Source organism: Taeniopygia guttata, chromosome 4 (assembly GCF_048771995.1).
Source record: "Taeniopygia guttata chromosome 4, bTaeGut7.mat, whole genome shotgun sequence".
In the NCBI taxonomy this organism is placed as follows: Eukaryota; Metazoa; Chordata; class Aves; order Passeriformes; family Estrildidae; genus Taeniopygia; species Taeniopygia guttata.
In genome coordinates this window covers 52273932-52283084 of record NC_133028.1, presented here as the reverse complement: position 1 = coordinate 52283084, position 9153 = coordinate 52273932, and positions in this window count along the sequence as shown.

Below are 9153 nucleotides of genomic sequence, written 5' to 3'. Positions count from 1 at the left end.
GTCAGTCTCCTTCAGCTAGCGCATTATTTATAGAAAGTGGGACAGCTCTGTCAGGAGAGGCTCAGGTGCATTGTTTAAATCGCTGCACCAAGGAGCATGGAGCTCCTCGTGCTGCATTTTCATCTTGGCTGAGTCGGGCTCTAGTCCTGAGAGTGTATGAGAGCCTCTGTCCTGCCAGTGATTGGGTTATCTGGGGAAGGCAAATGTTTCTGTTCTGGCCAGATCCTCACACAGAGAACCACAACCTAAGAGCTTTGAGCAACATTCAGCCAGACCTTATTTAAAGCATAATAATTCAGGGGCTCATCTGGTGCATGGAGATTCAGGTTCCAGCCACTGTGCTGCCTTACAGCTTATATGAGATGATATAGTGGTTTTTCTTTTTCTTTTTTTTTTTTTTTTTTTTTTTTAACAGCAGTGTACCATGGAATATTTTGGTTTTAACTTGAGGCTTTGGTTTTGTTTGGCAAACCTCCAACCAACTGTTCAAATTTGCACCAGTCTTGGATAAGCCCCTTTCTATTTCTTTGTACACCACAGAAAACTAACATGGGATTAAAAAATCCCATCCATCTGTTAATTTAGTGTTACTCCTCATAGGGTTTATGGAAGTTCCCTCCTGCTTTGGTCCTTATCCACAGACTTGTGTTATCTTATACATGAGTTTGGATAAAAAACGTCATCCAGAGGAACGGCATGTTGTGATCTGGCTTCACATCCCCCTTAATAAAAAATTTTAGAAGGATATCATATTGCTGCATAGGAAACTGGTTTTGCTTTCCCTGGATGCTTTTGTGATAAGTCCTTAGAGACTTCTTTTTCTTTCTTTCTTTAAAGGTGACTTTCCAACAAATAGGAGAGATGATTCCCTTATTTCTGCTCCCCTGAGTAGACCCAAAATTTCAGTTCTTACTTCATTCTACTGGAAGTCTGATTTTTTTATGTAGAAATAGCTTTCATTTTATACCTAGCTTGATAGGAGACAGAGCTAATTAGTCTCAAGTGCTTAATTCATTAGTTGGTTTGATTTAACTCAGTTTAGCCTGTCAAAGTTCACATTTGGTGACACTGGTAACACATTTAAAGACTATATTTAAGCGCACGTTCAAACTTGATATAGTCTTGCAGAATGATTTTCCTTTACAAAGGAGGAACTGCTTGATTTCCCTTCGTAATGAGACTACTTCTGCTTCATATTGTACCTGGTAGTTTCACCCAAAGCTCGGGGTAGAAGAATCTCTCTGAAAAGGTGTTTATTAAGTTGCTTATGCTCTGTCATCTACTTAAGTACTTTCTTTTTTCTCCACTTAACTAGGACATTCAAAAAGGAGCCATGGCAGTTCCTATGGATTATTGATTTTTCTGCTTCATTTTTTTAAGAACAGAGTAAAAAATGCCATGGGGAACTGATAGACAAATCATATGCCCTTAAATTCCAGTCCTTTAAACTTGTATTTGTGTGTTCAGCTTTCTCTGTATGGGAAAAGTTTCTGATTTGATTGAAACTCTCTGAAGCAGAGAGTGGAGCAGATGTGTTTAGCCTCAATTTAGTTGAGACTTTAACAGATTTGAAAGGGAGTTGGGTAACCAAGTCATGATGCTAACACAAGTTTCTGGATACATCCAGAGTTTTAAACCCCTGAGGTGATTTACTGCTTTCTGCTTTGTGCCAAGATTCACCTGTCAAAAATGTTTTGAATGAGATTTAATGCAATTATTGTTTCCCCCTCATTGGGTTCTTCCTCTCGCAGTGTGGAATTTGCTTTGCAAGAGTGACACTTTAGAGTCTGGGACTGTAGCTCATCAATTAGCTTGGACAGATCAAGGGCCACAATCTCGTTCACAGACCACTGTCACCTGTCCTTCACTCCTTATACAATCCCACTGCACTTCCCTGCAATTATTTGAGGACCAATATATTAAAGGGCAAGAACTCCGTGGATTTGCATAAATGTCTCACCACATCCATATATACCCAAAATAAAATAAAAGTGGGGGAAAGCACAAAATTTACAGCAGATCTTTAGTGAAATGGAGCTTACTGAACCTGAATAACTTTTTGATACCCAAGAGAAATATGCAATCAGGCCAGATATTCAGGCTAACTGGTTTGCAGCTTTTCAAGTAAGTAGCTCATGTGTCAGTAGAAGTCCATTCAGTCTTGTGCATGTAAGGAGGGTCATAAAACATTTGTTTGCTTATCTACAAGAATAACTTATATGCATTTGCACAATTACTCTACTTGGAGGATTGTCTAACATGGTAATTAGAAGGTGGGTGGTTTTTATAAGGTGAACAAAGTGCTCAGCTTTTTCTTTCAGACCTTGCTTGACATTGGCGTTATTTTGTTGCAGTGTAACGTAGGCAAGCATTCTGTTTATTCAACACCTCCCCTTTTTCCATAGCCATATGGCAAATGGAAGTACTGAATGTTATGCAACAATTCACTACTGGTAATATCTTATTTTCTGAAGAATAAAATGAAGCTTTGTAGAGGAACTTATGAGGCATGAGCGTGTTTATACTCTTAATTCCTGGAAGGAAGAAGGTATTAATTACAAATAACACTTAAAAGTCCTGAATTATTGTTCCTGCTTGACACTTCAAAAGAAACTGCAGACTTGAAAGGTAAAGGACAGTGGAATTGGGGTGCTTTATCATCCTCACTGGTGAATTTGTTCCCACTGTTTCACCAGACTGGTAGGTGCTCAGAAACAGCTTCCACTTCATTAGTCACCTAAATGTATATTGGTCATCTGCTTATTTTTTTGTGATTCAAGCTGATGAAAAAAAGGTCGAAGAGAAAACATTAAAGAGGAAAAGAGAAAAGACATTAGACAACATGGACAACAGTAATAGTTGGCAAGCTTGTAATGTAAATAGATATTGTAGAATTTTTGTCTGTGTAATGAGGATGATACACGAACATTCACTAGAATCATCCAAAACACATTTTGCAGTCATGCTAATAGGAATTGTTTCAATTTATCAGCATGACTTCACTAATTTGAACAAAATGTTTAACCTAGACAAAACAGAATATGCTGGTTTTGCTTTTCAAAATTCACTTGTTAGTAATTCTAAGCAAATGAAGTAAGCATCCATGAAAAGAAGGTCATAAGAAGGTAATTTTACTTGATATTTCCTTTTGTCCCCATATATTGTAGGATTTTATTAGAATTTTATGTTTTCAAAAGCCTTTTTGAAATTAAGTCTTTCAGACTGGCTTTCATTGAAATAGTAACACTTCAGAGCTCTATAGCCTTTCCAGCTCTTTCGGGGTGGTTATACAGGGTAAATATTATGTGAAAAGTACTTGCAGAAGCCAGTCCAACTGAGAAAAATAGGCTGTTTATTTTAAATTTAGGTACTGTACAGACAAAGCTGAATTACCTTAAAAATCACCACAAATAATTCATCATGTTATTTAGGTATTTTTTCCCTTGCTATGTCATCAGATCTAATGGTTCTTTCTTAATTTATGACAGAAATCCTGTGGAATAAGGTGAATGTCAACTATAATGATGCTGTTTGTTATGATAAAAAACACAGAGAGAAGGAAATTATGTTTAATGCATCAAAGAAAGAAATTTCAAATAGGTTATTTCAGTTACCTTGATTTAATATGTCTTCTGGGGAGAAGAGAAGGAAGGAAAGGTGAGGGATTAGTACCAAAAGTTACAATGTGAAAAGATGCATCATAAAGAATGGCTAGATACTCTTAGATATGGAAACATGTTTTTCTCATTTATGAAGTGAGAATTCTTTCAGAGACTAATAGACATAATAATATCCAATATGTGATGGCCAATTGCTGTCTTCTTGGCCTGGAGAATTTTTTGACTCATCACATAAAAAGTAGTGACTTATACAGTTCTTAAATTTATCAGTCATCGTTTTGTACCTGGGTCTTGATTTGGTTCAGTAAACACTTTGTTTGTTGGAAAAACCCAGCACCAGTAATTGTACTGGAGAGTAAATCATAGGCAAGACATGAGATTTATTTTGTACTGATGATTTTCTTTTTTTAAAACTCAGCAGACAGGAAGGACTGCATATCATAGTTCATATCTTGTCTTACAAGAACTTAGCAAATGTTTCTGGTATCCTGGTACTAAAAACATGTGTAATTTTACAGGTAAAAGTATTTTTCTGTTGTGTTGCTGCTGGTTCTTGAAAGAAACCAGAGAATGTTCCAATGCATCAGGAGAGAGTGGATAGTTTTGGTGAGGACTTTCCTCTATTGCAACTTGGGAAATTCAAATTCTGCTTCAGATTTTATTACATAGGATCTTAGGAATGTTTGCCTTTTTTATTTCTCTTCTCAACTCTAGTTTTTCTCATGCAATCAGGATGTACTGTATTGTGGTGAGGACTATTTTGCTATGCTTTTCCTGCTGTAACTGCCACAATGAAATCTTAGTCTTGCTAGAACTCTCAATATAACAGTAACATAACATTATGATTATTACGACAAAAATATGCAATAGAGAAATATAACTTTGCAGGTGTCATCCTGACTACAGTGTTTAGTAACCAGCAATGTCTCCATTATTTCTCTTTCACAAATAGTTATTCTTGTTAAACCACTAGATTTAACAGGCTTTCTGCTACCTTTTCCAAACAGGTAAAAGAATCTAATGTGTCAGGTTTTCCCCTGCTGCATCTATGGGCTCCCAGAGCAACAGTAATTCTGTTTTCCAATACTACACTTTTCTGATTATCTCTTCCACCACTTGCAGCAGGAAGGACTGAGCTGATTCTGGTCTTGCATTATACAAAGCAAACAGCATGTGGCATTTCTGGTTCAGTGATGACTTCCAACTGGCCTTTCTTTTACTGGCACAGTGGAAACTGCCTCCTGTCTTCTCAGCAGCAGTGAAGGTGTGGAAAGAGACCAGTTAAAGTGGTTCCCTCACAGTTGGCTCTTTCACTCCATGTAATACCCAGAATAGTCAGAGTCCTCCAGCTGCATGACACTAAAAGGCTAAATGAAGAGCTGCCTGGATCTGAACTGTGACTTCACTGTGCTCTGCTGTCTGTCATCAAAGCTTTCCTATAGATTCCTCTCTACGGTAACATGTCATGTTCTCAAAGACAATTTCCCAACCTTCCTGACTTCTCCTTTGTGAACACCCTCTCTAGGGTCTGATGTATTTGGCTTCTCCACTGTAGTGGGTTCTAGCCTGTGCCTAGAATGACCCTAAAGTCATCAGTGGGTGTTGGGAAAGGAGCTAGGAGTAAGATGCACAGGCATGGAACAGAAAACACACCCATGTCCTTGGCCAATTGCTAGGAGTGCTGTCTCTGTACTCTCACTGCTGCCCATGCCTGCCCAGGTTCTCAGACCTGTCCAAGCACTTACTGAAAGTCACTCCACTTCTGCTGCCATTAGAGGATCCACAGGTACAAACTGTACCTGTTTCTGCAGCTGTCAGCATATTCCCTACTTCTCTTGCTTCCCTTACAGGCTTCTCCATTTGTGACTTGCTTTTCAACCAGCATAAATGTGAGGTGGCTTTGGCAGAGTGCCCTGCATGCCTTTCACACTTCTATAGCTCTTGAAGAGAAAGAAAAGGGGCAAAGTGATGATAACAGCAAAGGCCATGACTGTGAACTGTAAAGAATAGGAGGAAGAATATTAGGATGGAATGCAAGCAAGAAAGAAAAGTGAAACTGTGTATTTACCTTGTAGAGGTACAGTAAAGCATCTTTGAGGGGAACCAGGAAAGACCTGGAGGACAACTGTGCAAAGTGCTGAATAGCAAGGACTTTGAGTGAGAGGGTGAGGAGGACAGCTAGCTGGGCAATTACAGAGGCAGGGAGGATTTTGCATTAGAAGAATTTGGCTTAATACTCACTGGGCAGAAGCAGCAAGAGAAGGGAGAATTTATTCTCTGTTTTCCCTTTGACATAGATAAGACTGAAAAGATGTTACATATCCATGTATCTGGGAGTATCACATTTGCTCTGGTACCAATGAAATTAATAAATTGACACTACTTCTGTTTCATTTTCTCAAGGATTTTTTTTTCCTGTTCAGACCATGCCAAATAAACCTTATGGCTCTTAAGCCCGGTGTCCTCCTTTCTCCAGCAGCCTAATAGATTCTAAGCAAGGTACATCACAGGATGGCTCAGGCAACACAGGAGATCTATAACATGAGTTTAAATGGAGACAAAATAAATCTACCTCAGCAGCAGTCCCTGCTAAATCACTTGATAACACTGGTTGCTCGAAAGGTTGACTTCACTTCATAACCACTTTCTGAGTTTTGTGTAGTGAGGCTAAAGGATAAAACACAAGCTCTCAAATAAACTCAACCATATTATAGTTTTTGAAAAAGCAGAAAGCTTTTAAATCCTTGTTATGTACTGCATCGATACTCTTTTTTTCTCAATTCTCCGGCCCAGCAGAATAACTCTTGATTCTGGTTTTGTGGTGCATTCCTTTGTGGTAAGATATTCAAGGCCACATCATGCACTGTCTGATGAAATGCAGTAAATATTTAATGTTCTGTTTATTTATATAATGACCAAATGAAATTACTTTCTATCTATTTACTTATCTACACATGCACACACTCTCTTGGAGAAATACACACATTGACATATTTAAACTATGCAGAAACTGAGTGAAGGAAATTGGAAAAAGGGTATAATACTTTGCATTTTTAAAAATGAATGTATTAGTCCTCAAACTATTCCATTAAGTAAAGGCAAGAATATCCCCTTTATTCAAGAGAGATGACAGAGGCCCAGGAGTACATGCTTCACTTCAAGTGTGACAGGACAGATGGAGTCAGTGTCTGGGCCACTATTTAGAATTGGAATGGTCTTATTAACCTGGACCTCTCTCATAATACAGAGAACAACCTAAAAGTTGGCAGTAGGAAAAAGCTTTAATTTAAAGGTTATTTGGCGGTCACTGAAGCAAGTCTATTTCCTAATGGACAGATGTCCACTTAACTAAAGCCCTCCCAGATGACTTCTCGTTTGAAGCTATGCCAGGTAAAGCAAAGACTGAGTGGATGTGTCAACTCAAGTAACCTCTTGGAATGAGCAGCACTCCTCGACAGTCTGGGCACCAGCTCAGTGGCACAGGAACATTTGCTTGTGGCACATGGTCTCTTGGTAGGTCTGTCAGTCAGCTGCTTTATAGCAGCACTTTTAGCATGCAAGTATTTTAAAAAATAAATCACTTCAAGGTGAGGGATATTTGTCAGTTTGTGTTTTAAAAGTGGGGGAAACTGTTATTTAGATTGAAATGCTGTTGTCAAATGGAACATGTTGCCCTACATAAATTACAGGTTGGAAGCCCATGGTTGGTTGTTTTACAGTCATGAACTATTTATCTGTCCAGCCCTGAGTATACCAAGTTTTAATTGAGGTAACTCTTCTCAGAGCCTACATCATAATAATTACAAAGACAGAATTAATATTAGTAAATTATTATTTTGACTCATGTAAATTAGCATATGATCTGGGAATGGTGTCCTTATGAGGAGATCCTGTGCCCATTGAAATGTCGCTCTACAGGGAATTGCCTGTGCTGCTCTGGTTGCTGAGTCTGCTTGTTATCTTTCTAGAGTTGTGGTATTGAAGATGTTACAGGGTTCTGTGCTTCATCTATAATGTTATTATTTGGTGACAAATCTGAACCTTCAATATCATCTGAAGAGAGATGATAAAAAGCCAACAAAGAAATGTGGAGATTGGCAGAATTACTGTTAATTTTCTCATCAGGAGTATTTTTATAAAATGACCCACAAAGACCTCAAGAAGGATCAGAAAATACAGCAAAAATGACAACAAATTATGTTAAAATTTCTTAAATAGAAAACAATCTTAGCAATAGTAGGTGGAGGCCTTTCTCCCATGTTTATATGGCATCAGTAACAGTTTGGATGTGACTGTTGTGTATTTGTCATTAATGATAGTCTCCTGCCATGGATGATCTGTTCTTTTTAATCTCACCTCTTATTACAATAATATTGGACTATTTTATGAAAGACAGTGGAATAAATAAGAAGTAAGCAAAAGAAATGTTATTCCTTTTGGCCATTTGACACTGCTGGAATTCACAGAAGGTCACCAAGTTTAATGCTGCTGGATTGTTTTTGTTTTTTTTTCCCTGTATAATTTATTTTATTTTTGGGTTAATTCTGTGTCCACTAAGATTCATACTATACGAAATAAGGTGACAATATTAACTGACAGGGGGTGATGACTTAGTAGGGTCAGGAAGGAATTTCTCCTATTCCCTTTTCCACTCTGGACAGTGCAGAACAGTCAGATGTGTGTATACTGCTTGGGTTGTTTTTTTTCTCTGTATTAATAACTCCTGGGTCTTCATGGAAAAAGGTGTTGGAGCACATGGGCTGGTGAATTAACCCGAGGTGTAACTTGATTTCATCTCATTAAACATTTTTTTAAGTTTAGGCAATACACTTGGACAGAAAATATAAAATTCTGGTGTGCAAAAGATGTGTTCAATGTTCATGTGTGAGAAAAGTAATACTTCCTATGGAATTTAGGACCCTAATTGTAAGGCTTAGCTGTTCTGTTTATCTCCCAAAACTGAAGGTTGTAAGTGTGCCTGTCTTATCAGTAATTGAATTTCTTCAAATACCTGAAGGATCTCCTGGGACTTAGAACTAAACAAATGAAAAGTTGACCTCTGCATGGTCAGAGCTGCTTGTATAGCCAAAGAGATGGGAAAGGGGCATTATATTATCAAAAATAAGGCTTTAGATGATTGAAAAGCAGGTGAAACTTTTGGTTTTAGCTCTCTCCTCTGTAGACAGCCACTCAGGTCCCAGGCTGGCTTCTTTGAGGTAGCAGTGGGTGTGAGGCAAAAAAACTTTACACACATTTGCCCCCCATTGCCTCTGTTTTACAAGAACATCCTCTCTTTGCTGCTCCTCCAGGGGCTGCATTAATGTGCAGCACTGTAACAGCTGATCAGTGGGAACAAGCTGGAAACACACTGGAGTCAGGCTACTGGAAAGAAGACAACCACTCCCCGTTGGTAGAAACCAGGGCTGGTTGCTGGTTGTTGGCACTTCTCCCATGGAGGCCAGCGGTGGAGCTGGAGTGATGCTGATGGAACTGAGGGTGTTTGGGAGGGAAGCTGTAGTGAAGGAAGACTGGC